This window comes from Equus przewalskii, chromosome 13 (genome assembly GCF_037783145.1).
Source record: "Equus przewalskii isolate Varuska chromosome 13, EquPr2, whole genome shotgun sequence".
NCBI classification, from domain to species: Eukaryota; Metazoa; Chordata; class Mammalia; order Perissodactyla; family Equidae; genus Equus; species Equus przewalskii.
In genome coordinates this window covers 92,935,760-92,963,584 of record NC_091843.1, presented here as the reverse complement: position 1 = coordinate 92,963,584, position 27,825 = coordinate 92,935,760, and the positions used below count along the sequence as shown (strand labels likewise).

At 44.5% G+C, this 27,825-nt stretch overlaps 1 long non-coding RNA gene across 1 annotated transcript; it reads right to left on the bottom strand.

Annotated features, from left to right (window-relative positions):
- Positions 1 to 333: 333 nt before the first annotated feature.
- LOC103565968 (uncharacterized) lies at positions 334 to 27,758 on the bottom strand. The gene is made up of 4 exons (XR_548400.2): positions 27,592 to 27,758; positions 2,759 to 2,899; positions 1,316 to 1,530; positions 334 to 468 (listed from the first exon to the last, which is right to left on the bottom strand). It is a non-coding gene; the product is annotated as an uncharacterized lncRNA (long non-coding RNA).
- Positions 27,759 to 27,825: the final 67 nt, after the last annotated feature.

Below are 27,825 nucleotides of genomic sequence, written 5' to 3'. Positions count from 1 at the left end.
CGCAGGTAGAGTCGTAGGTGGAACCCTCCAGGCACGTGCAGGTGGATCTCAGGGGTCAGTGAGTGATAGGGACAGGAGCCAGGTGGACAGCAGGCCCTGGGTGGTGGTGAGGGGGCGAGCCAGGGAAGCAGCGAGTGTCTCTGGGGGCAGCAGTTGCTGGAGGGGGCTGTGGGGATGTGGGGAGGGTGCTTGCTTGTCTGTTCTAAGGCGGAGCTCTTGGGGCATGTGTGTAAACTGGCGAGGTGACCTAGGACAGGGGTTGGCAGGTCGTGGCCCGTGGACCACGGTTTATAAATGAAGTCTCATTGGAATAGCCACAGCCTTTGCACTGTCTCTGGCTGCCTCCCCTCCACAGCGGCAGGGATGGGTACAGGTAGCAGACACCACAGCGGGATGAGAGGCCCTGGGGGCCATGGGAGGCGGGTGGGGAAAGGCTTACCCAATCTGCTCTGTCCTCTTTGAGCATACCTGGGGTTGACAAGGTTTGGACAGAAACAACCAAGTGAGACAACCCAACATCCTCAAGCTTTAGTTTCAACCCGACCCAGCATGCTGTTGCTAAGAAAGTGACACACACATCTCTGGGGTGGCGTGGCAGGAGAACAAGTGAAGACCTTTGACCCTGCTCCTCTCCCTCTCCTCTCTGTCTTACCACCTGCACAACCCCACCAGGGCTGCCGCACCTCACCCAGGGCTGGTCCACCCCACCAGGGCTGTTCCACCCTACCAGGGCTGCTCCACCCCATCAGGGCTGCTCCACCCAGCCACCAGGGCTTCTCCACCCCACCCAGCGCTGCTCCACCTCACTGGGGCTGCTCCATCAAGCCACCAGGGCTGCTCCACCACACAGGGCTGCTCCAGCCAGCCACCAGGGCTTCTCCACCCCACCCAGGGCTGCTCCACCTCACTGGAGCTGCTCCATCAAGCCACCAGGGCCACTCCACCACACAGGGCTGCTCCACCCCACCAGGGCTGCTCCACTCCACCCAGGGCTTCTCCACCCAGCCACCAGGGCTGCTCCACCACACAGGGCTGCTCCACCCAGGCGCCAGGGCTTCTCCACCCCACCAGGGCTGCTCCACCACACTGAGGCTGCCAGTGAGGCCCTACGTGCATCTGAGGTGGAGCCTCCAGCTCACTCATCAAAAACTTTTGGGGTAAGTCCCAGATCTTGGGGGTTTTACATTCCATTTGTTGGGTGAGGACAGACAAGGATTTAAACAAACAGGAGAACCTCAGATGGTGTGAGTCCTACCAAGACTCTGGCAGGATCCTGATCATGCACCATGCCCCTGGTTGCTGGGTGGGGTTTTACCTGAGTTCACTTCTCCTCCACTGGAGCTTTTCCAGGCTGCCAGATGGTATCTATCAGTTGAGCATTTGCATCTGTTCTAGTCTGAAGTCCCAGCTGTGGTTTCTCTTCCTGCCATGAGTGCAGAGGCTGGCCTGACTGAACAACACGCTCACTTACAAGGGCTCAAGAAGCATCAGGCTTTCCCCTCACGGAGCAGATGGCCAAGCTGGAAAGGCCTAGAGAGGGAAGGAAATGCCTGGACCACATGGCCACACAGCTCTGTCAGGTCTCTTGGTTGCCAATCCTTCCTCTGTCCCCACAAAGGGCAGAGAAGGTGACACAGGGGATGTCCAAACATGAGCCTCCTACCCCTCCTCAAAGTACCCTCTCTGACCCCCAAACAATATTTGGCCCAAGAGGACAGCCACAATGGTCCCAGGACAGCCCTGGTAAATGCCAGAGCCTCAGCATTCATCTGGGGCGTGAGAGATGCAGGCGCAGGCTGTGGAAGCAGAGCACCCCACAGAGGCCTCGGGGGGGAAGCCTGTTCTGTCACCCAGGTCACCGATGAGTGCCAGGAATTGCCCAGTGCCAGTCGTAAACGTGACTCAATGGGGTTCCTGCCAGAGGGTTCTGAGTTTCACAAGGTGACACCATCAAAAGATGCCAGAACAGGCCTGTGGCTGCTGCTCCCCACCTGCAAAGTGTGGGTGCCCACACAGCCTTCAGCCTGGGCCTGGGGTGAGTGAGGAAGGCAGCTGTCTATCACTACATTGTCATTATGCTTTCTATTAGCTTTTATTCCTGGCTCCATCTAATGTCACTATCCTTTTCCCCAATTTTCTTTCTCCTAACTGGTCTACTTTCAGAGATATTTTATGCATCCTTAAGAAGCTGTTCTAAAATTTTTTGGAGCAAGGTGCACTGAGTATATGCTGTGTGTGTGCCTATCTGCACATCTGTGTGGGTTTGCAAGTTTCCATGGGTCTGTGTTTTTCTGCCTAGGCCGGGCCAGGAGCCCTCCCCACGACAACAGACAGGTCGGCAGCCACCCCTTCCTGCCCTCCACACACGGTGGGCCAGCTGCTAGGAGAGGCCCCGTGCTCTGCAGCAGCCAGGCACCAGCTCTCCAGCCCATCCCCTCTGCCTCAACACCCTCCCTCCGCCCAAGTCCAAGGCCCCAGCCAGCCGCCATGACCTGGCCCAGGATGCTGGGTCCCTCTGCCCCACCAAGACCACTGGCTCACTGTTGCCCCTTCCAGGGGCCAGGAGGGCAGGGTCCAGGTGTGCAGACTCAGGGGTGAGTGTGCTCAGCAAACAAACAGCAAAGACTTTCTCCTGCGCAGAGCTGATCCTGCCCTCCCAGTGCCACATGGAGAGCAGGCTGCGTGAGGACAGGCACAGCCTGGGTCTCACTTTATCAGATTTTGAGCATAAGGAAAGAATTAAGCTTAGAGGGGGTACCTTTCCAGATGGAAGCAGATTTTTGTTTTGGAAGCTTCTCCTGTGGAAATCACGGACAGCTGATACAGACAGGCATGCTTTCTTCTGAAACTGCAGAGTGATGTACTTCTTTCTTCAGGTGTGTGCTCGCTCGGATGGCACCTGGAGGTAAACGCCTGCTTTCGTGAGAGTCTGCGATTTAGTCATCTAGCACACCAGCCCCAGCCGTAAGCATGCACATGGTGCCCGGCGCTCTCTCCAAAATAAGACACTGGTCAGGGTTGGGAGCCAAGTGCAGAGTCCTCCATAGGGACAGCTGATGTTCTTGCGCAGGACTGTGCCTGTCCCAGGCACCAGGGCCTCTTCCTCACAGGAAGGGTCTCCTCTCCCCAGGACCCCGCTCCAGGCTTCTGCTTCCTGCTGCCTCGCCCCCACCACCATGAGACACTCTGTTCAGAGACAGATCCAAGGTGGGGGCTTCAAGGTTTAGGGCAATAAAACACAATTTCTTCCTGGTACATGCCTCGGGAGCCCGCCCCATGCCGTCCAACTGGCCTCATGCAGCCACAGCCCTAAACGGGTTTTGGGGCCAACCATGCCCCAGACATGCTCTTACAGGTGCAAAAGCTGTCCATTTGACCACTGGTGGGCCCCCTGGAAGAGTGGGTCTCACCGGAGCACCCAGGCCCTAATTGGCATTCCAGTGTCCCCTCAGCCTGTTTGGGTCTTGCCCTGGAGCAAACAGCCTGTCCTCCTCTCAGGCCTGCAGGCTTCCATGAAGAGCCGGTCAGCAGTGGGACTGCAAAACACAGACCACAGCCTTCTCTCTGCTCCCGACAGTGGGTACCCTCTAGCACATGATCACTTCCCTCCAGTTCCAGTGGCTCTGTGCAAGGAGGAGAGAGAAGACCCAAGTCTTGGCCAGACACTGTGAGCACCTCTGACTCAGTCTCCCAGAGCCTCCACGGACATTTCTGGATAGGATCCCAGGCACTGGGGAGGTGGGGTTTGCTCCCCACAGTCCGTCAGTCCATCCTGAGATCCTGAGGCAGTGGGTTCACTCCCCGCAGTATGTCAGTTCATCCTGAGACCCTGGGGAGGTAGGCTTTCCTCCCTGCAGTCTGTCCGTCCATCCTGAGATTGTGGGGAGGTGGGCTTTCCTCCCTGCAGTGTCAGTCCCTCCTGAGATCCTGGGGAAGTGGGCTTCGCTTCCTGCAGTCTGTCAGTCCATCCTGAGATCGTGGGGACATGGGCTTCACTCCCTACAGTCTGTCAGTCCATCCTGAGATCGTGGGGACGTGGGCTTCACTCCCTGCAGTCTGTCCAGTCTATTCTGAGATCGTGAGGAGGTGGGCCTCACTCCCCTCCCTCTGTCAGTCCATCTTGATATCTGTCCACAGCGCTCAGCCCTGGTCACACTGCAGAGTCTCAGATGCCCCTGGCTGCTCTCTGCTTTGTTTCAGTCAGAGGGTGCCCCCAGGGTCCTGGGTGCCTTCTGAGGAGCTCTGCCCCTCTAGGCCTCAGCCGCCCTCCATGGGCAGCTAGCCTTTCCAGGGCAGGGAGGGCCTCTTTTCCCTCCCAGGGGCTGACGGGGTGTTTGTGGAACAAAGCGATGACCTCTGAGCCAGCGGGGAGGGCTGGACTTGTCTTGAGCCCAAACATGAGCAGTGCGACTCAGGGACCCTCTGGTGACAAAGGGTTAGGAAGGTAGCTGCTGAAGTGCAGTGTCGCAAGGCCTGCGAGGCCCCGTCCATGTCTCTGCACAGGTGAGGCCGTCTCTGGTGCACTCACTGTGGGGAGCACTGTGACTCTGGGAGCAGCTTCAGTGACGGGTGGCTCACCACCTGTGCTGGATGGCTGACAGAAAGTCGCAGTCTGCTGGCCTGAAATGCTGTGGGACAGAGCGAAGCTTGAGGACCTGCTTCCACAGGAGAAGGTTCAAGCCCCGAGTTCAGGGTGCTCCAGACTTCCTCTCCAGCCAGGCAGGGCCAGCTCTCTGGCATCAACCTGTCTGTCCCGCCCAGGCGTCTGCACCCGGGTGGAGAACAGGCACTCTGCAGAGGCCCGGCCCCTGGGGCCTCGGTCTCTCCCCTCTGTCTCCTCCCTCTGCACTGCTGTGCTGATGGAGTGAGCTACACCCAAGAACAGTGGCAAACTGTGATGTCCCCTCTTGGACCCGACTTGCTCCCCTAGTTGCTGGTGAAAGGGCCGCGCCCTGCATGCTGGACGGGGCCCTGGGTCCACAGGTACTTCCTGTCTGTCCTGACTTCACTGTTGTAAACACCATTCCTCATGATAGAAACTATTAAATCAAAAACATGTCGATCATTTGAGGCAAATCAGAATATTCCCTTGGATGGGGCTGGTGTCCACCTGGCCACTTTCACCATGAGTCCCTAGCCACACCTCCCTGGCCGGCTGCAGGTTCTGGTCTGGCTGTCACCCCGCAATCAGCCTGCCTGGACCTATAGCAAGAGGTTCCTGCTGAGATGACAGAGGCACCTGTCATGTTGCCTGCGAGGGCATGGGCAGTTAAGTTCCCAAAGCCGCAGCCATCATGATGGGCTTCACTGTGCCCCTTAAGTCTCCTCAAATAGTCGAGGGAAAGAAAGAGGACTTCTCCCGGGGCCGCAGCACAGAGGGGTTCCTGGAATGGGGGTGATTCACAAAGCCCTGTCTTCACTCTCTCCCAGCTCCCTGAAGCCACTGAAAGGAGGCAGGAGTAGGGACGTCTCACAATGAGCAGAGAGGGGGTAACAGCCTGAGCCAGGGACTCTGCCTGGTTGTGACGTTGGATCTTCAGGATCCCCATGTTATAGATGCAGAAATGGACATTTGGAGGTGAGAAGTAACTTTCCAAGCCCCCACAGGTAGCTAGGAGAGCCAGCACCAAGAGTCAATGCATCCACTCCCTATGGTTAAGCCAGGAGTGAAGGCTGGACCACAGCTTTCCTGAATGGTGGAAACAGAGAGGGGCAGTTCCTAAGATGCCCCCAAGATTCCTGCCCTGGTGTACACACAGCTTCCCCCAGTTATTCAATCAAACACTAATTAGGGGCTGCTGTGAAGGGATTCTGCTGATTAACTCCAGGGCCTAGATCAGTGGACCTCAAACTGGGAGATATCTGAGCAGACCTGATCTAATCACATGACCCCTTCATTTAAATGCAGAGCTTTCTCCAGCTGGTCTCAGAAAGGGAGTCCAAGAGTTGCAGAATGAGAATTTGACCTGCTACTGCTGGTGTGAAGATGGAGGGGCCATGGCGTAAAGAATGTGGGTGACCTCCAGGAGCTCAGAGGGGCCCAGCTGACAGTCAGAAAGGAAATGGGAACCTTGGTCCCATTGCTGCAAGGAGCTAAATTCTGCCAACAATCGGGATGAGCTTGGGAGAGCCCCTGAGGCGCCCAGAGGAGGACACAGCCAACACCCTGACGTCAGAATTCTCTTATCCGTTTCTGCTCTTTCAAGCCACCTAGTCTGCGGTCCTTTGTTAGGGTGGCCCCAGGAAGCAAACACAGATTCTGCTACCTGAAGTGGGGTGCCACCGAAACAAACCTAAAATGTGGAAATGGCTTTGGATTAGGTAATGGCTCGAAAATTTTTGAGACATGATAAAAAAAGGCAAGACTGCCTTGAAGGCTAGACTATTGGTAGAAATACGCATGTTGAAGACTCTGCCAGTGAGTGCTCAGGAGGAAATGAGTGACATGTTACTGGAAACTTGGTACAAAGTGGCAAAGAACTTGGTTGAATTGTGTTCTCCTGTTGGGTGGAAGGCAGAACTTGTAAACAATGAACCTGAGGATATTTCTAAGCAAAGTTTTGAAGGTGCAGCCTGGTTTCTCCTTGCTGTTTATAGTAAAATGTGAGAGGAAAGAGATAAATTAAGAAAGGAGTTGTTAAGCAAAAATGAACCAGCACCTGATGATTTGGGAAATTTTCAGCCTGTCAAGATTGCAAAAGATGCTAAGATTAGGATATTTGTGGTTAGGAAAGTGTGCACCAGACAGAAAGCCAACAGTGTGGCTGAAAAGATTAAGAGTGTGACTCATGGATGTACTCAACCATCTCAGCAGAGGCCAGGAAAGAGATGGGGTTCCCCAGGAAAGACCTGTGGAAGGCCCTCCTGTCTGATGGTGCGGCTCCCCGTAACAAACACAGGAGACCCACAACATTACTGAGAATGTCATATCAGCAGAAACACTGTCTGCTTAGACCAAAAGGGACAAAGTGGAAAAGGGCTGTTGGACTTCCCAAACTCGGCAGGCAGGAAACAGGCCAATAGAGCTACTGGGCTGTGGACATGCTCTTCTCTCCAAGAAAAAGGACAGCGACTCCAAGAGTGGAGTCTTCAGTCCAGAAGGCAAGACCTGGAATCACAGAGAAATAGTCTCAGGTCTTAAAATCTAATGAAATTTTCTCTGCTAGATTTTGATATTGCTTGAAACCAGAAACTCCTTTCTTTCCTTCCTTTACCTCTATCCTTTTCTTCCTTGCTTTTTTTATTTTGTCAAGTAGACTTTCTTTTTTAGAGCAGTTTTAGGTTCACAGCAAAACTGAGTGGAAGGCGTAGAGATTTCCCGTATACTCCCTGTCCCCACACATGCACAGCATCTCCACTATCAAAGTCTCCCACCAGAGGGGTGCATTTGTTCTAGTTGATGAGCCTACACTGACACATCATCACCCACAGTCTCTAGTTTACCTCAGGGTTCACTCCTGATGTTGCACACTCTATGGTCTGGGCACATGATCCACCATTATAGTGGTATCATACAGAGTAGTTTCACTGGCCTGTAAGTCCACTGTGCTGTCTATCCATCTCTCTCCTCTAATCCCTGCAACCACTGATTCTCTTACTGTCTCCATATATTTTGCCTTTTCAAGAATGTCATATAGTTGGAATCATACAGTATGGAGCCTTTTCAGGTTGGCTTATTTCACTTAGTCATATGCAATTAAGGTTCCTCTATGTCTTTTCATGGCCTGACAGCTCATTTCTTTTTAGAACTGAAGAATATTCCATTGTCTGGGTGTACCACAGTTTATTCATTCATTCACTCCTTTGGACAACGTCCTTATCAGGTACGTCCTTTGCTATTTTCTCTCAGTCTATGGCTTATCTTCTCATTCTCTTGACAGTGTCTTTCACAGAGCAGAAAATTTAAATTTTAATGAAGTCCAGCTTATCAATTCCTTTTTTCACGGGTTGTGCCTTCAGTGTGCTAGCTAAAAAGTCATCACCATCCCCCAGGTCACCTAGGTTTTCTCTTATGTTATCTTAGAGGATTTTTATAGTTTTGTGTTTTACATTTTGGCCTATGATTCATTTTGAGTTAATTTTTGTGAAGGATGTAAAGTCTGTGTCTAGATTCCTTTTTAAAAAAATTTTGCATATGGATATCCAGTTGTTCCAGCACTTGTTGAAAAGACTACCTTTGCTACATTGTATTGCCTTTGCTCTTTTATCAAAGATCAGCTGACTACATTCATGTGGGTCTATTTGTGGACTCTGTTCTGTTTCATTGATCTATTTGTCTATTCTTTCACTAATACCACACTACCTTTATTACTGTGGCTTTATAGTAAGTCTTGAGGTTGGGTTACATTGATCCTCTAACTTTGTTCTTCTCCTTCCATGTTGAGTTGCCTATTCTGTGTCTTTTGCGTCTCCGTATAAACTTTAGAATCAGTTTGTTGATATCCACAGAATAACTTGCTGGGATTTTGATTGAGATTGCATTGAATCTATAGATCAAGTTGGGAAGTACTGACATCTTGACAATATTGAATCTTCCTGTCCATGAATATGGAATATTTCTCTATTTATTAGTTCTTCTTTGATTTCTTTCTTCAGAGTTTTGCAGTTTTCCTCATATAAATCTTGTACTTATTTTGTTAAATTTCTACCTAAGTATTTCATTTTGAAAGGTGCTAATGTAAGTAATTTTGCGTTTTTAATGTCAAATTCCACATGTTCATTGATGGTATATAGGAAAGCAATTGACTTTTATATAGTAACCTTGTATCCTGCAACTTTGTTATGATTGCTTGTTAGTTCCAGAAGTTTTTTTGTTGATTCTTTTGGATTTTCTACATAGGTAATCATGTCATCTGCAAGCAAAGACAGTTTTATTTTTTCCTTCCTAATCAGTATACTTTTAATTTCCTTTTCTTCTCTTATTGCATTAGCTAGGACTTCCAGTACAATGTTGAAAAGGAATGGAGAGAGGGAACACTCTTGCCTTGTTCCTGATCTTAGCAGGAAAGCTTTAACTTCCTCACCATTAAGTATGATGTTAGTTGTAGATTTTTTGTAGGCATTTTTTATCAAATTGAGGAAGTTTTTGTCTGTTTCTAGTTTGCTCGGAGGTTTTTTTTAATCATTAATGGGGGGGGGTGGATTTTGTCAAGTGTTTTTTCTACATCTATTGATATGATCATGTGATGTTTCTTCTTTAGTCTGTTGATGTGACGGATTATATTGATTGATTTTTGAATACTGAACCAACCTTGCACACCTGGGATAGATGCCACTTGATCATATATATAGTTATTTTATGCATTGTTGGATTTGATTTTGCTATCTTTTGCATCTATGGTCATAAGAGATATTGGTCTGTAGTTTTCTTTTCTTGTACTGTCTTTGTCTGGTTTTGTATTAGGGAAATGCTGGCCTCATAGAATGAGTTAGGAAGTATTCCTTTTCCTTCCATTTTCTGGAAGAAATTGTAGAGAATTAATATGTTCTTATTTACATGTTGGGTAGAATTCACCAGTGAACCCATTTGGTCCTGGTGCTTTCTGTTTGGGGATGTCATTAGTCATTGGCTTAGTTGCTTTCATAGATACAGGTCTATTAAAATTTTTTATTTCTTCTTGTGTGAGTCTTGACAGATTGTGCCCTAAAAGGAATTCATCCATTTCAAGTAAGTTATCAAATTTGTGGGCATAGAGTTGTTTATAATATTCCTTTATTATTATTTTAATGCCCATGGGATTTGCTCCTCTATTGGCAAGGTGATTGTTTTTCCTTTGGCTTTCTTCAAGATTTTTTCTTTATCTTTGATTTTCTGAAGTTGGAATATGATATGCCTAGGTGTGGTGTTTTTTGGTTTGGGGGGAGGTTTTTTTTGCACTTATCTTGCTTGGTGTACTCTGAGCTTCCTGGATCTGTGGTTTGGTATTAGACATTAATTTGGGGGAAATTCTGTCATTATTGCTTCAAGTATTTCTTTTGTTCCTTTTTGTCTTGCTTCTCCTTCCCATTACACATAAGCTTCACCTTTTGTAGTTGTCCCACAATCCTCAAATATTCTGTTCTGGTTTTTTTCTGTCTTGTTTCTCTTTGCTTTTCCACTTTGGAGGATTTTGTTGACATATCTTGAAGCTCACAGATTCTTTCCTCCGCTGTGTCCAGGCTACTAATGAGCCCATCAACATTCTTCAGGGGTAAGCCCCATGGCTAAGTGGTTAAGGTTCCACATGCTCCACTTCGGTGGCCCAGGTTTGAGGGTTCAGATTCCAGATGCAGACCTACTCCACTTATCATCCATGCTGTGGAGGCATCCCACATACAAAATGGAGGAAAGATTGGCACAGATGTTAGCTCAGGGCTAATCTTCCTCAGGAAAAAAAAAAAAAAAAAGGAAGGTTGGCAATGGATGTTAGCTCAGGGTGAATCTTCCTCACCAAAAAAAAAAACCCACTTCGTTTCTGTTACAGTATTTTTGACCTCTAGCATTTCTTTTCTTTTCTTTTTAATATTGGCCCTGGGCTAACATCTGTTGCCAATCTTTTTATTTTTCTTCTTCTTCCCCCCAAAGCCCCCCAGTACATACTTGTATATTCTAGTTGTAAGTCCCTCTAGTTCTGCTATGTGGGATGCTGCCTCAGCATGGCTTGAAGAGCGGTGCTAGGTCTGTGCTCAGGATCCAAACCAGTGAAACCCCAGGGTGCTGAAGCAGAGCACACAAACTTAACCATTCAGCCGTGGGGCCAGCCCCTAGCATTTCTTTTTGATTCTTTTTTAGAATTTACATCTCTGCTTACATTGCCTGTCTGTTCTTGCATGCTGCCGACTTTATCCATTAGAGTCCTTGGAATAATTGTCATGGTTGTTTTAAATTCCTGGTTGGATAATTCCAACATGTCTGCCATGTCTGGTTCTGATGCTTGCTCTGTCCAAACTCTGTTGTCTTTTAGGATGTGTTGTAATTTTTTCTTGATAGCCAGACATGATGTACCTAGTAAAAAGAAATGCTGAAAACAGGCCTTTAGTAATGTGGTGGTGAGGTGTGGGGAGAGGGGAGGCATTTTACAGTCCAATGATGAGGTCTCAGTCTTTTAGTGAGCCTGTGCCTCTGGACTGTGGACTTCTCCAGTGCTTCTCAGTTCCCTCCCATCTGCTTAGGTGGGACAGGATGGCTAAAGTGGGCTGGAGTTGGGTCTTTCCCTTCCCCAAGTTGGTGAGGCTCTGATAAGCCTAAGCAGGTCAGGCTTGGTAGAACACTTTCTCCCAAGGGCAGGCCTTGTTCAGAAGGACAGAGTGCTCTGCATATTTCACAGTGGCTACTTTCCCCTCCCCTGCCAGAAGCATGAAAGGACTTTTCTCCTATCTTCACTGTGAGAACCTGGTGTGGCTCCTGGAGAGAAAACTCACAAGTGTGGGCCCTCCTCCCCAGAACGTTACACTCTCAGACGTGCCCACACCGAGCCTCTGGCAATCTGTCAGTTGCTGTCAGGTTTTCCTGGCCCAGCCCTGGCTCCTGAGGAGGAGTTGCTCGTGGGTTTCTGCTCTGGCAAGCCGTGATTCTCTGTGTCTGCCTCTGTCACTCCAGTTTTGGGGGCAGTGGTTTGCCCTGTGACCTCACTTCTCTGATGGATCTAAGAAGAGTTGTTGGTTTTCAGTGTGTCCAGCTTTTGTCTGATTGTGAGGATGGAGCGATGACTTTCAAGCTCCTTGAATGCCAGACAGGAAACCAAAAGTTGACCATATTTTAAAATTGTTTTAAAGAGATGACTTGTGTTCTTTTTTCACTTTTATTGATAAATAATTGGAGTACATCCCTGTATACGTTTAAGGTGTATAGCATGATGGTTTGAATTACATATATTGTGAAATGATTACCACGATAGGTTCAGCTAACATCCACCTTCTCATATAGATACAATAAAAAGAAAAGAAAGAAGAGAGAAAAAAGAAAAAAGATTCTCCTTGTGATGAGAACTCTCAGGATTTACTCTCTTAATGACCTTCCTATATATCATACATCAGCGTTAGCTACTGTCACCATGCTGTGCATCACATCCCCAGGACTCACTCATCTGATAACTGGAAGACTGTGCCTTCGACCACCTTCCTCTAATTTCCCTGTCCTCACCTTCTGCCCCTGGTCACCACAAGTCTGATCTCTTTTTCTATGAGGTTTTTTTAATGAGGTTTTTGGGTTTTTTACATTTTGCATATAAGTGAAATCATACAGTATTTGTTTTTCTCTGCTTGACTTATTTCACAATGCCATCAAGGTCCATCCATGTTGTCACAAATGATAGGAATTCCTGGGTTTTTTTAAAGGTGAGATTCCTTTTTTTTTTAAAGGTATGCTTTTTGGTGAGCAAGATTGGTGCTGAGCTAACATCTGTTGCCTATCTTCCTCCAAAGCCCCAGTACCTAGTCGTGTATCCTAGTTGTAAGTCATTCTAGTTCTCCTATGTGGGATTCCGCCACAGAACGGCTTGATGAGCCGTGTGTAGGTCTGTGCCCAGGATCCAAACTGGCAAAACCAGGACCGCTGAAGCAGAGCACGTGAACTTAACCACTCAGCCATGGGGCCGGCCTGGATTTCCTTGTTTTTTAAGGCTGAATAATATTCCATTGTATATATACACCACTTCATCTATCAAGGGACACTTAACTTGTTTCCATGGCTTGGCTGTTGTGAATAATGCTGCTATGAGCATAGGGGTGCAGATATCTTTTCAAGTTAGTGTTTTCTTTTCCTTCAGATATATACCCAGAAGTGGAATTGCTGGCTCATATGGTAGTTCTATTTTTAACTTTTTCAGAATCCTATATACTGTTTTCCATAGTGGCTGCATCAGTTTACTATCCCACCAACAGTTCATAAGAGTTCCCTTTTCTCCACATCCTTGCCAGCATTTGTTATCTCTTATCTTTTTGATGATGGCATCTGACAGATGTGAGGTGATATCTCATCATGGTTTTAATTTGAAATTCCCTAATGATTAGTGATTTCGAGCATTTTTTCATGTACCTGTTGGCCTTTCATATATCTTCTTTGGAAAAACGTCTATTCAAGTCCTTTGCCTATATTTTATTGGGTTATTTGGGGTTTTTGCTATTGAGTTGTAGGAGTTCTTTATATATTTTGGATATTAATCCCTTATCAGACATATGGTTTGCAAATATTTTTTCCCATTCCATAGATTGTTTTTTCACTTTGTTGATGGTTTCTTTTGCTGTACAGAAGCTTCTTGGTTTGATGTAGTCCCACTTGCTTATTTTTTAGTTTGTTCCTTGTACTTAGGTGTCATATCCAAAAACGCATTGCCAAGACTCATGCCTAGGGGCTTTATTCTTATTTTTTCTTCTAGAAGTTTTATGGTTTCAGGTCTTACATTTAAGTCTTTAGTCCATTTTCAGTTAATTTTTGTGAATCGTGTAAGATAGGGGTCAAGTTTCATTCTTTCACATGTGAATATCCAGTTTTCCCAGCACAACTTATTGAAAAGATTGTCTTTTCTCCACTGAGTATTCTTGGCTCCCTTGTCAAATATTTAGTTGATTGTATATCCTCGGGTTTATTTCTGGGCTCTTTATTCTTTTCCATTGGTTTACTTGTCTGTTTTTATGCCAGTACCATACTGTTGATTACCATAGCTTTATAATATAGCTTGAAATCAGGAAGTGTGATGCTTCCTGCTTTGTTCTTCTTTCTCAGGACTTCTTTGGCTATTTGGGGTCTTTTGTGGTTCCATAACATTTTAGGAGTGATTTTTCTCCTTCTGTGAAAAATGCTATTGGAATCTTCATAGGGATTGCATTGAATCTATTGATGGCATTTGAAAGTATGGACATTTTAACAATGTTAATTCTTCCAATCCATGAACACAAGATACTTTTTCATTTATTCGTGTCTTCTTGAATTTCTTTCATAATTGTCTTATAGTTTTCAGGGTAGAGATCTTCCTCCTCCTTGGTTAAATTTGTTCCTAAGTATTTTATTGTTTTTGATCCTATTGTGAGATCTTTTTCAGATAATTCATCGTTAGTATAAACACTACTGATTTTTGTATGTTAATTTTCTATCCTGCAACTTTACTGACTTCATTGACTAGATCTAACAGTTTTTGTGGTCTTCAGGATTTTCTATATATAAAATCATGTCATTTGCCAATAGACACAATTTTCCTTTTCCTTTCCAATTCTGATGACTTTTATTTCTTTTTCCTGCCTGATTGCTCTGGCTAGGACTTTCAGTTCTATATTGAAGAGGAGTGGTGAGAAGGGTACCTTGTCTTGTTCCTGAGCTGAGAGGAAAAGCTCTCGACCTTTCACTGTTGAATATGATGTTAGCTGTGGCTGTGTTATGTTGAGATAGGTTCTTTCTATGCCTAATTTGTTAAGAATTTTATCATGGACAGATGTTGAATTCTGTCAAATGCTTTTTCTGTGTCTATTAAAAAGATCATATGATTCTTTTCTTTCATTCTATTAATGTGATGTGTCACATTGATTAATTTCATATGTTGAACCATCCTTGCATCCCAAGGATAAATCCACTTGATCATGGAGAATGATCCTTTCAATGTGCTGCTGAGTTCAGTTTGCTAGTATTTATTGAGAACTTTTGCATCTATATTCATCTGGAGTATTGGCCTGTAGTTTTCTTTTCTAATACAGTCCTTTTTTAAAAAAAATCTACCATTTTTATTGCAATATGATCTACATAACATACAGCTCACCCATTTAAAGTATACAATTCAATGGTCTTTTGTAGATTACATTATTAATTTCTTACAGTGTGGTAATATATATATAACATAAAATTTGACATTTTAACTATTTTTAGTGTATAATTCAATGGCATTAATTACGGTCATAATGTTGTGCACCATCACCACTATTTCCAAAACTTTTTCATAACCCCAACCAGAGTGTCTGTAACTTTTAAGAAAAAATTCCCCATCCTCCTCCCCCAGCCCCCAGCAACCTCTAGTCCACTTTTTGTCTCTATAAATTTGCCTACTCTAGGAACACCATATAAGTGGGATCATACAATATTTGTCCTTTTGTATTAGGCTTATTTCAATGAGCTAATGTTTTCAATGCTAACCCATGTTGCAGTATGTATCAGAACTTTGTTCTTTTTTTTCCAGTTTTTCCATTATGGTAAAAATATACATAGCATAAAATTTACCATCTTAACCATTTTTAAATGTAGAGTTCTGTGGTATTAATTACATTCTCATTATTGTGCAACCATCACCACCATGAACTCTGATTCCTGCAAAATTAAAATTCTATGCCCATTAAATAATACCTCCCCATTCTCCCTTCCCCCAGCCCCTGGCAACCACCACCATAACTTTCTGTGTCTATGATTTTGACTACTCTAGGGACCTCATTTAAGTGGAACCATATAGTATTTATCTTTTTGTGACTGGCTTATTTCCCTTAGCACAATGTCCTCAAGGCTCATCCATGTTGTAGCATGTGAAATGATTTCCCTCCTTTTTAAGGCTGAATAATATTCCATTGTATGTATATTCTACATTTTGTTTATCCATTCATCTATCAGTGCACACTTGGGTTGCTTCCACATTTTAGCTATCGTGAATAATGCTGCTATGAGCATCGGTGTACAAATATCTCTTTGTGTCCCTGCTTTCAATTCTTTTGGGTATATACTCAGAAGTGGAATGGCTGGGTCATATGGTTTAATTTTCTGTGTTTAATTTTTGAAGAACCACCATACTGTTTTCCACAATGGCTGTACCATTCTACATTTCCACCAACAGTACACGAGGGTTCCAGTTTCTCCACATCCTTGCCAACACTTATTATTTTTCATTTTTTAAAGTTTTCATTATGGGTTATGTTTTCTTACTTCTTTGCATGCCCAGTATTCTTCAAGTGGATGCCAGACATTGTGACTTTTATCTTGTTGAGGCTGGATATTTTTGTATTCCTGCACATCTTTCTGTGCTTTGATCTGGGATGTATTTAAGTTGCTTGAATATAAATACCTTGATCTTTTAGGTCTTGCTTTTATGATTCATTAGGTGGGTCTGGGGCAGTGCTCAGTCTAGTGCTAATTATTCCTCACTGCTGAGACAAGAACTTCCAGTGCCCTGTGAATTATGAGCTTTTCATGGCTGGTAGGAACAGGCACTATTCCCAGTCTTGTATGAGCACTGGGCACTGTTCCCTCTTGTTCTTTGGGGACATTCTTTACCTAGCCTTGGGTAGTTTCCTCACATGCTTGTGCTGATCAGTACTCAGCTGAGCAACCAAAGGAGACCCTCTTCAACACTGCAAAGTTCTCCCTCTCTGCAGCTCTCATCTCTTTGTCCTAAGAGCTCGAGCCACCTTGGCCCTCCTGGACTCTCACCTCTGTCTCCTTGACTCAGGTGCTCCTTCAGGCTCCATTTGGGTCACTTCCTTCTGTGCTGTGGCCTAGAAGCCGAGACAATCTTGGGACTATTCCATTTATTCCTGTATCTCAGGGATCACAATCATTCATTGCCTCATGTTCTTGAAAACCAGTTTCCTATACTCTTTTTGTATTTTTTGGTGGTTTCAGACGGAAGGTAAATCTGGTTCCTATTACTCCAACTTGGCCAGAAATAGAAGTTTTTATTATTTTATTCAAACCAAAAATAGCACTTTTTCTTAGGGAAAAAAACACATATAGCACTAAAGTGCTTTCATACTTTTCTTCTGAATTTTTTTCCCCTTCCCATTCTGAGTAGTTTCTTCTGACTTGTGTTCTGGTCCATGGAGTCTCTCTTCAACTGGGTCTAAACAGTTATTAAACCTACTCAATGAGTTCCGGACTTTGATTTTTGTGTTGTTCATTTTTGGAAATTCTATTTGGTTTTTTTCAAATCTTCTTTCTCAAATTTATAGTTTCCAGCTATTGCAGAAGTTTACAAGCCTAGCTTCATCCCCTTGAACATAATAAGCACAATTTATTTTAGTTTCCGGCTGATAATTCAAGTATCTGGATTTCTTTGGGTCTGTTTTTCTGCTGGTTTTCACTCACGGTATATTATCCCATGTTTCTGGTCATCTTTGTTTATGTGCTGGAAGGTATTTAAGTATAATTTTTAGAAATAGTTTTAGGCTAAGAGTGATATAACCATTACACTCAGAGGATTTTTGCTTGTTTCTCTAAGCCAGGGTGCACTAGCAATCTGAAGTTATCTTACACCAAGTTTAGGCTTGAGATTTTCTGAGCCAGCTGTGATTCAAGGCTGGGCTGCAGTCCATGAGAGGGCCAGCTCACTGCTGACTCATTCCCAGGGTGCATCCCTTCTTGTTCAGCCCAAGCAGGTGTGGTTTAGCATGGTCCACACCTGTGGCAGATCCTGGACTCCTACTTTGTTTCCCTAACCCCAAAAGACTGCCAAAAGTGAAACAAAGTGACTTAGCTGTGATTTCTGAAAGGGGGAAATAGCCTTGAATGCCTGACTCACCTCACTCCTCTGGGTCAGGTGATCCACCACCATGTTTAGATATTTCCTGCTTCCATAGCAATGGCCTCTATGTGTTGTCATGAATTTTTAGTTGTCTTCACTGGGAGGCCCTTATTACATTGTTTGCCATTATTGGAAACCTGTCAATATTTTAAACTAAAAACTTTTGAGTGTTCTCCTTGCTATTTATTTCTGTATGAAGTGTGAGGTGGAGTTCTCATTTCATTCTGCACATGGCAGTACCCCACTGACACCCATGCCACCTCAGTGATGTATCGAAGTTCTGTATGTGTAAGGTTCCAATCCTAGGCTCGGTTCCACTATTGATTATCCATTACCAGTCCATTTTTAGTCCCTGTATACGTAGCACTACATTTTAATTACTATAGCATCACAATAAGATTTGCTATCTTGAAGGGAAAATTTATCTGCCTTATTCTTCTTGGACTCTACCCTTCCACATGGATTATAACTTTTAAAAGAAGTTTTCAGTGTACCTTTAAGACTATGTCAGGATTTTAATTTGAACTACATTGACTCTATAGAATGATTTGGAGACAATTATACTTATGACATTAAGCCTTCATATCCATGAACATTGGATATCTCTCCACTCATTTGTCTTTAACATATCAATAAAGTTTTATAAATTTTCTCATCCTTTGTTAGCTGATCCAAAATACTTTAATATTTTTGTTGTATGTAAATTCTGTCATCTTTTTAAGTGCATGTCCCAGATGTTTGTTGCTTGTGTATACACGATTGTTTATATTTGAACTTCAATCCAGGCAACTTGCTAAATTCTCCTACTACTAGAATAATTTGTCTCTAGATTCTTCTGGATTTTCAATATAATAAAACCAGATGATCTACACATAACACACTCATTTCCTCCTCCATTCCTTTGACTCTGATATTCTTAGTTTCCTTATTGTAGGAATGTAATGATGGAATAATATTTAAAAATATATACATATAAATCATATTAGTAGAATAAAAGAGAGACAAGCTCATTTCAGTATAGTAGGAAGGCATTTAAAAATGGTCATCATAAATATGATTAAAATCTTAGTAAAGTGGAAACAAAAAAGAAATTCTCTAACTTGATGGAGAGTATCCAAAAGCAACACCAACAAAGCCTGAAACAAACATCATCACAAATAGGGGGAAGCTAGGAGCATGCCCTCGAAAATCAGGACTGGGAAAGGATGCCATCTCCATTCTATTTGACCTCAGGGAGAAGCTAAGAGCATGCGCTCTAAATCGTGACCAGGAATGGAGCTGGTTATCACCATTCTATTTGACATTATTTTGGAGCTCTGCACCTGGCTCTCTGCCTGGGTGCTGGTCCCTGTCTACTTCAGTTATGCCTATTGCTTTGCTTACTGGTGCTCTTGCCGGTTTGCAAGTGAGAATTTAAACACCTATGTCTCCACCATGAACAGCAGGTGCATGATGAAGCCTCCACACATGAATGCACGTTGCCCTTGAATGCTTTACATCCATTCCCTGTCAATGACGAGTCTTCCTGGTTGCTTGGTTCCACCTGATGGTTTCCACTGTGGTTGAAGAAATAAGAGGAACTGTTCCTCTAGTCCACTAGCTCTGAGCCCTTCTTCCAATAGGCATAAATTCAGTCTCTCCAAGAGACTGAAATGTATGTGTGTCCTGGTGCTCATGTTACCAGTTTGTATAGTCTTCACCTAGGAAGAGTGCAAGATGACATGCTATGTGCTGAGCAGATAGAACAAAGGTTTCTTGTGAAGTGACTGCTACTATGGAGTGTGGATGACCATGGCAGAAATGAGAGGTGAAAGCTAATTGTCTTCAAATGTTTTAGCTTTCAAGGGATTGCTCTCATCAAATAGGAGTTGGCATTTGAGTCTAAGGATGGGATACTGGTCATTGGCCCCACGAACACAACTCTACACTCTGGTCTGGATGATGGGAAAGCAACTGCAGAGACTCACCTAAACAGGGAAGAGCAGGAAGAAAAGGCAGACCCCTACCTCAGCCAGGGGTGCTCAGAGTCCTGAGGCCCCATTGCTAGCAAGAGCAGCCCAGGGTACAAGCTTCATTAGGTCATGATGGCCTAAAGGAAGAGGGAACTGTGGCCATGGGTACTGCTGGCTACTGGGCTGTGGGCAGGCAGGAGTCCCTGTGTCCTCCCTTCATCAGCTCCCCTTCATCCTGTGGGGCTTCCAGTTCTGCGGGACAGTCTTGGTGAACCCTGCATGCAGAGGAACATCACCCCTGGGCCCTGCGAACCAGTGAGGGGATGGGAGGTAGAGGTAAGACCTGTCTCTAGGGCAGGAACATCTGGAGAGGGGCAAGCAGAGGTGCTTGCCACACCTACATGGGCTGACCAGACCTAGACCTTTGTTGGTTCCCAGCACGGCCACACTGGACACTTGGCCATGAATGCTAGGGACTGAGTTGTGGCTGCAGGAGACAGACAAGCCCGCTCCTTTCCCATCTCAAAGCAAACTCCTTCTTTCTTCCTAGGGTACTCTACTTACACAAAATAGCTATAAACTGGAAGGATGATCTGGCCCAAATTGCTCAAGGATAAACGGAAACATGTTATATCCATATGCTTTATCAGTGTTGCCTGCCTTATGGAATGGGTCAGCATGACTTTGCAAGAGCTGTCGCCCACCCACATGTTCCACCCAACCCACCAAGAACTCAGGCTCTGCACTGTGGGCAGGTTCAGCACCTGGTGACTGTACTTGTCTCTTCAGATGACGTGAGGGGCTCACCTACCTTCCTCAAGACCTTCCTTCCCAGGCTGCTTCCCCATCCCTCTCTTGCTCTGGCCTTTTCAAATGGGGCTAGTATTCTTCTCCAAATGTTCTTTGCCTTCTGCCAATCACACGGACTGTCCAAGGGATCAGGGCCATCCAGGGGAGTGAGTGCTCCAGCCTGGGGGTCTGGGGAGGGGTTGACTGAGAGTTCAGGTGCCAGACCTCTGAAGGCAGGGCATGAGTCTGGCAAGCCTTGAAAGGTGGTGGTCCTGAAGTACACTGATGGGATGCAAGATTTCCCGCGACTGCATGCAAGAGAACAGCCTTTACTGAATGGTAATTACCTCTGAGACACTGACAGATCCCTTAAAGGTCTATGAAATGAAAAGCCCAAGGATTCCTCCACTTGACTTTGTAGCACCAGGACTCCATGGTTCCTCTGCACATACAGGAATGGAGTCTATACATGTAGTCACAGGAACCTCATGAGAACCGAGAAATGCAGCTAGGAATAAGAGGGATTCCATGTGGCAAACCTTTTAAGTGATGCCACAAGTATGTTAGAACAGCAGCTCTGACTTCACTCTCAACTTCAAGAGGGGGAACCAGGGATGCAATTCTCTTCCCAATGAAAGAGTAAAAGAAGAAATAACAACCCAAACTGCCTCACTAGAAATAAGGATAATGAAGACACATTAAATGTATAATGCATTTCTCACTAAAACACTTAACAGGAATTCATGGATACATAATATTCATGATGAATATACACACTCCACTCCCAAATCATCACACTTAAGGGAAAATGCCAGACACATTCCCCATGAAGGAACTAAGCCACTGTGTAACCCAATATTGAAATTATTAGCCAAAACATCAGACAGAAGAAAATAACCTGAGGAATTGGGAAAGAATGGTTTAAAACTGTCTCTTGTTGATAATTTAAACACGTAGGTCAACCCTAAAGACTTGATGTGATTTAGCTAGACTCAGCGAGCTAAACAAAGAGAGAAGACTCAAATTACTAAACTCAGGAATGAAAGTGGAGTCATCACTACCAACCCTAATGAAATAGAATGGATTATAAGGGAAAACAAGAACAACTACACCAACAGATGAGATAACTTAGACCAAGTGGACAAATTCTTAAAATTGACTCAAGAAGAAGGGGCTGGCCCAGTAGCATAGTGGTTAAGTTTGCACGCTCCACTTTGGCAGCTAGGGGTTCGCAGGTTCAGATCCCGGGTGTGGGCCTAGCACCACTCGTCAAGCCAAGCTGTGGTGGCCACATAAAATAGAGGAAGATTGGCACAGATGTTAGCTCAGCAACAATTGTCCTCAAGCAAAAAGAGGAAACTGGCAAGACTTGTTAGCTCAGGGCCAATCTTCTCACACACAAAAAAAGACTCACACAAGAAGAAATATAAAATATAACTAGATCTACAACAAGAAACACCCAGGCCAAGATGACTTCAATGATAAATTCTACCAGATGTTTAAAGGAAAATCAATACAAACACTGCACAAATTCTTCCAAAAGACACAAGAGGAGGGATTACTTTTCAACTCATTATTTCAGGTTATTATTTCCGTGACACCAAAACTAGATAAAGACCTCTCAAGAAAACTACCACAATAACTTATGATACAGACACAAAAATCCTTAACAAAATGCTATCCAACTAAATTCAGCAACATATTAAAAGGATTATACACCATGACCAAGTGAGATTTGTTCCAGGAAGGTAAGGTTGGGTTAACATCCAAAAAGTAACTTATGCAATATATTGATAAAATAAAGACAAAAAACCACATGATCATCTCATAGATGCAGGAAATCCAACACCCTTTATGATTTAAAAAAGAAAAACTTCAACCAACTAGGAATATAAGGGCATTTCCTCCCTCAAACTGATAAAGGGTATCTAGGAAAAATCCACAGCTAACATCATAGTTAATGATGAAAGACTAGAAACTTTCCCCTTAAGATCAGGAACAAGACAAGAATGTCTGCTCTCGCCACTTCTATTCAAACTTAACTGAGAAAAAGAGAAATAAATTAAAATTTTCATCCAGATTAGAAAGGAAGAATTAAAATAATCTATACTGCAGATGACATGATCTTGTACATAGAAAAATCCTAAGGAATCCACTAAAAAATCTGTTATAACTAATAATAGTTGTAGGATATAAGATCAATATACAGCAACCAATTGTATTTCTGTACACTAGCAACAAATAATCCAAAAATGAAATTAGGAAAATAACTCAATTTACAATAGCATCAAAAAGAATAAAATACTTAGCAATAAATTTAAGAAGTGCAAGATTTGTTAGAAATCTTGAAATTAAAGATCTAAATAAATGAAAGACAATCATTTTCATGGATCAGACTTAATATCGTTAAGATGGTGTATCCGTTTCCTAATCCTGGTCTAGAGGTCTTAGTTCCACAAGGAGACACAACAATGATTCCAGTGAACTGGAATTGAAGACTGCCAGCCAGTCAGTTTTGACTCCTTATGCTTCTGAATCAATAGGCAAAAGAGGGAGCTACTGTACTGGCTGGGGTGATTGATCCTGACTTGAATTGGACTACGATTCCAACGGAAAGAAGGAAGCATATGTCTGGAATACAGGAGCTCCCTTACGGTGTCTCTGAGAATTACCATGCCCTATAAGGAAAATGAATGGAAAACTACAACCAACTGATTCAGGGAGGACTACTAAGGGCCCAGACCCTTCAGAAATGGAGGTTTGAGCCACCTCACGAGGTAAAGAGCTACAACCAGCTAAGGTGCTTGCTGAGGGCAAAAGAGATATAGAACAAGTAGTGGAAGAGGGAAGTTACAAATACTGGCTAGGACCATGTGAGCATCTGCAGAAACTAGGACTGTAGTTGTTATGAGTATTTCTTCCTTATTTTGTTATGAATGTATGTATGTATGTATGTGTGTGTGTGTGTGTGTGTGTGTGCGCACGCGCGCGTGTGTATTATAGGATGTCAAGGAGAAGAGTGAGCATCATCCAACGATGCTGTATCCTCTCCTGGAGGAAGGGCTAGCACATTTTCAGTTATACTCAGAAGGACTGTATCATGTCTGGCATAAGTATGACTCCGTTATCGTGTCTATCTGGAGATTACGTATGGATTAGGAGATTAAATATGGAATAAGTATGGGTGCCAAGTTGACAAGGGAGGACTGTCATGGTTAATTTTATGTGTCAACTTGACTAGGCTATGGTGCCCAATTGTTTGTTCAGATGTTGTTCAGATATTGCTGGGAAGGCATTTTGTAGATGTGATTAACATTTACAATCAGTTGACTTTAAATAAAGGAGGTTGCCCTGGATATGTGAGTGGACATCATCCAGTCAATTGATGGCCTTACGAGCAAAAACCTGAGGTTTCCTGGGGAAGAAAGAATCCTGCCTCAAGACTGTAACCCAGAAACCCTGCCTGGGTTTCCAGCCTGCTGACCTGCCCTACACATTTCAGACTCAAGACTGTAACTTCAAGGGCCGGCTCCGTGGCCAAGTGGTTAAGTTCGCGTGCTCCGCCGCGGCGGCCCAGGGTTCGGATCCTGGGCGCAGACATGGCACTGCTCATCAGGTCATGTTGAGGCGGTGTCCCACATGCCACAACTAGAATGATCCACAACTAAGATATACAACTATGTTCTGGGGGGTTTGGGGAGATAAAGCAGGAAAAAAAAAAAAAAGATTGGCAACAGTTGTTAGCTCAGGTGCCAATCTTTAAAAAAAAAAAAAAAAAAAGACTGTAACTTCAACCCCTGTCAGAGTCTCCAGGCTACCACCTGTACTACAAATTTTGGACTTGCCAGATCTCACTCCTGTTACCAAAATCTGTACTTTTCCTGAGGTTGCCATAACAAAATACCACATACTTCATGGCTTAAAACAACAGAAATTTATCCTTTCACAGTTCTGGTGCCCGAAAGTCCGAAATCACGGTATCCGCAGGGTCGATTCCTTCTGAGGGCTCTGAGGGAACATCCGCTCCACGCCTCTTTCCAAGTTTCTGGGGTTGCTGGCAATCCTTGGCATTCCTTTGCTTGTAGATGCATTGCTCCAATCCCTGCCTCCATCTTCACCTGCGTTCTCTGTGTGTCTCTGTGTCTGCACGTGGCCATCTTCTTCCTGTATGCCTCTCTCTCCTCTTCTTATAGAGACAACAGTCATTTTGGATTAAGGCCCTACTCCAGTTGACCTTATCTTAACTTTAATTACATCTGCAATGACCCTATTTCCAAATAAGGTCACATTCTGAGGTACTGGGAGTAGGACTTCAAAATATCTGAGGGGGAGACAAAATTCAACCTGTAGCAGATGGCAATAGTCTCCAAACAATCTTGAAAAAGGAAAACAAAGTTGGAGGACTTATATTTCGTGATTACAAAATTACTATAAAACTACAGTACTTGAGATACTGTGGAACTGGCATAAGGATGGAAATATAAACGAATAGACTAGAATTTAGAGTACAGAAATAAACCCTTACATTTACGGTCAATTGTTTTTTGGCAAGGATTCCAAGACAATCAACAGGAAAATATCAGTCTGTTCAACAAATGGTGTTGGGACAACTGGATATCCACATGCAAAAGCATGATATTGGACCCCTACCTCACATCATACAGAAAATTTAACTCAAAATGGATCACAGGCTTGACTGTAAGAGCTAAAATGTTACAAGAAAACATAGGAGTAAATCTTCATGACCTTGGGGTAAGCAATGGTTTCTTAGATATGATACTAAAAACACAAATGACAAAAGAAAACAGATAAACTGGACTTCTTTAAAATTCAAAACTTTTGTGTGTTATAGAACACATTCAAGAAAGTGAAAAGACAGACTACCTACTGTGAGAAGATATCTGCAAGCCATATATATCTGATGAGACTTGTATCAAGAATTTATAAAGGACTCTTACAATTCAATAACAAAAAAAGAATCAATGTGAAACTATCACAAATTGAAAGAAAATTCAGTAAAGTAGCATGCAAAAAAACAATACCCTTCATTATATAAAACAATAACCAGTTAGAAGTTACCAATATCAGGAATGAAGGAGGGTCATTACAACAGGCATTGAAAGGATAATAAGGGAATATTCACTAACAACTTTATGGCCATAAATTCAACAACTCAAGTGAATTGACAGTTTCCTTGAAAGATACAAAGTACCAAAACTCACTCAAGAAGAAACCAATAACCTAAATAGTCCTATACATACAGTCATACACTGCATGTTCCCATGTTCTGGTCAACGACGGGCCCCAGATATCACAGTGGTCCTGTAGGATCAGTACCATGGAGCCTAGGTGTGTAGTAGGCTACATCTAGGTTTGTGTAAGCACACTCTATGATATTCATACAACAACAAAATCACCTAACAATGCATTTCTCACATGTATCCCCATCATTAAGCAACACATGACTGTATTACAGAACTTGAATTCAGAGTTAAAAACCCTTCAGAAAAGCAAATTCCAGGCCCAGTTGGTTTTATTGACCATTAATGGATGAATCTCAAATGCATTATGCTAAGTAAAGGAAGCCAGCCTCAAAAGACTACATAGATGACATTCTGGAAAAGGCAAAACTATGTTGATGGAAAACTAGATTAGGTGTTTCAAGGAGCTGGGGGTAGAAGGATGGCTTGACTATAAAGGAGCACAGGGGAACAGGGGGGCCATGGAACTCTGCTACAGCTTGATTGTGGTGATGACGTGGCTGTATGCATCTGTCAAAACTCGCGTGAGTGGATGAATTTTACTGTGCGTAAATTATACCTTAACAAAAAAAGTTTTGACAGCTGGATGGTAGATCTATAAATAGTAATTGACCTAACAGAATTGAATGGGCAGTGGAAAAAGCTGAAAACATCACAATCTGTAACACAGAATTCTCAAAAAGAACCAGTATGTCTAGATCTAACTACGAGAGGGAATGCTAAACCTAGGAGTATTGGTGGGGGGTGGGGGGGGGGGGTTGTTTGAGAAACAGTTATATCCCTAAGTCTCCTCCCCACTCCACATCTCTGGACTAATGTAGCTTATTGACTATTGCAGAAAGCTGGAGTTTTGTTTCCTGCAGAGAGTAAAATGGGTAATCCACATCAGGGAGTCCCAGGCACGGTTTAGCGCCCTGGATGCCAAAATTAGAAGTTCATGAGATGGTATACATACTTAATGCAGAATGTTAAGACACAGCCTCCTTCTCCCTGAGCAGCCAGAACCCTGAAGTAAGACCCCCACCATTAAGGAAGGAGTTAAGGATCCTCCAGAGAAGCTGACAAGCCTACAGTGTTGTCCTAAAGATACTGACATCAGCAGCTCCCCATGATTCACCTAGTTCTCTCACCCGGAGGCTCAAAGCAAACAAGCCCTGTCCACACTCCAGAGTTCCCAATCACTTTTTATTCCAACAGTCTTAATTTCAAACGGAAAAGGAATAGAGACATCGAAGGAAAGCCTCTAACATGGAAAATAAACATCAAGTTGAAAATAGCAGCTTGGAGGAAACAAACTCAACTGGGAGAGTAAAAAGTTAAAAGTCATTAAGGACTTCAAGTTCCTTAAGGGTTAGACAAGAACGATGAACACATTCCATCTTATTCCTCCCACTAATCACAACAACACAAGTCACCTACTGGAAGATTTAAAAGGTGGACAAAAGAAGGTAGACTAGCAAAGGACCTCAGGACTAGAACAACTGGGGTGGGGGGGAGTTCTCTGGGGTTTTTCTTTCCTCCCAAGTGTCCAACTTGGCTGTAGAGAAGCCTGCAACCTGCAACCCACCTTCCCCCACCACTCACGAGCCCTAAGAAAAGCCAAACGACCAGGAAAGGGTGGCCACCATGACAGAAACCTTCTAACAATCCTGCCGGTTCTTGAGGCAAACATGAGAAAAGCTGCACCCCTCTGTCCCCCAAAAGTTGCTATAGAAGCCAAGTTCATCAGTGGAAGGTCATCTTCCAACTCCTTACCCTGCACTAAGGTGGCCCCATGGAACCCGTAGGCCAAAATATCTAACCTCAGCATTATTGACACTTGGGGCTGGAAAATTCTTTGTTCTGGGAGGGTGTCCTCCTCACCCTGACCTTCTGTCCCCTCCTTGCCACTCCCTCCACACGCAAACCTTCCTCCAATTTGCCTGTGACGTGGCCTACCCCATAGCAGTGAGCCTGGACAACCACTAGAAGCTAGCGGCGCAAGCCCCCAATTTGATCATCAAAAACATATCCAGACGTCACCGAACGCCCCTGGAAACATCATCCCTGGCTGCGCGTCTCCCACACGCCCAGCCGGAGGGACGGCGCCCAAGCCCACCCGTGAGAAGCCTTCTCTCCCCTCACCTGCAGTAGTCACCGCCCCTCCCCGTCGCGCGCCAGCCCTGAGGAGACCTCAGGCGGAGCGCCCGCGTCCGGGAGCCATGCACGCGGACAGATCGGGACGGCCAGGACGCGCGTCTGAGAGCCCCCGAGAGCCGGCGCCACGCGGGAACCGAGGTGCCCCGGGACCTGCCGGGACACTGTCCAGGAGAGCGGGGCGGGGGGGGACACCGTCACGTGCCTGAGATGCAGGGCCCG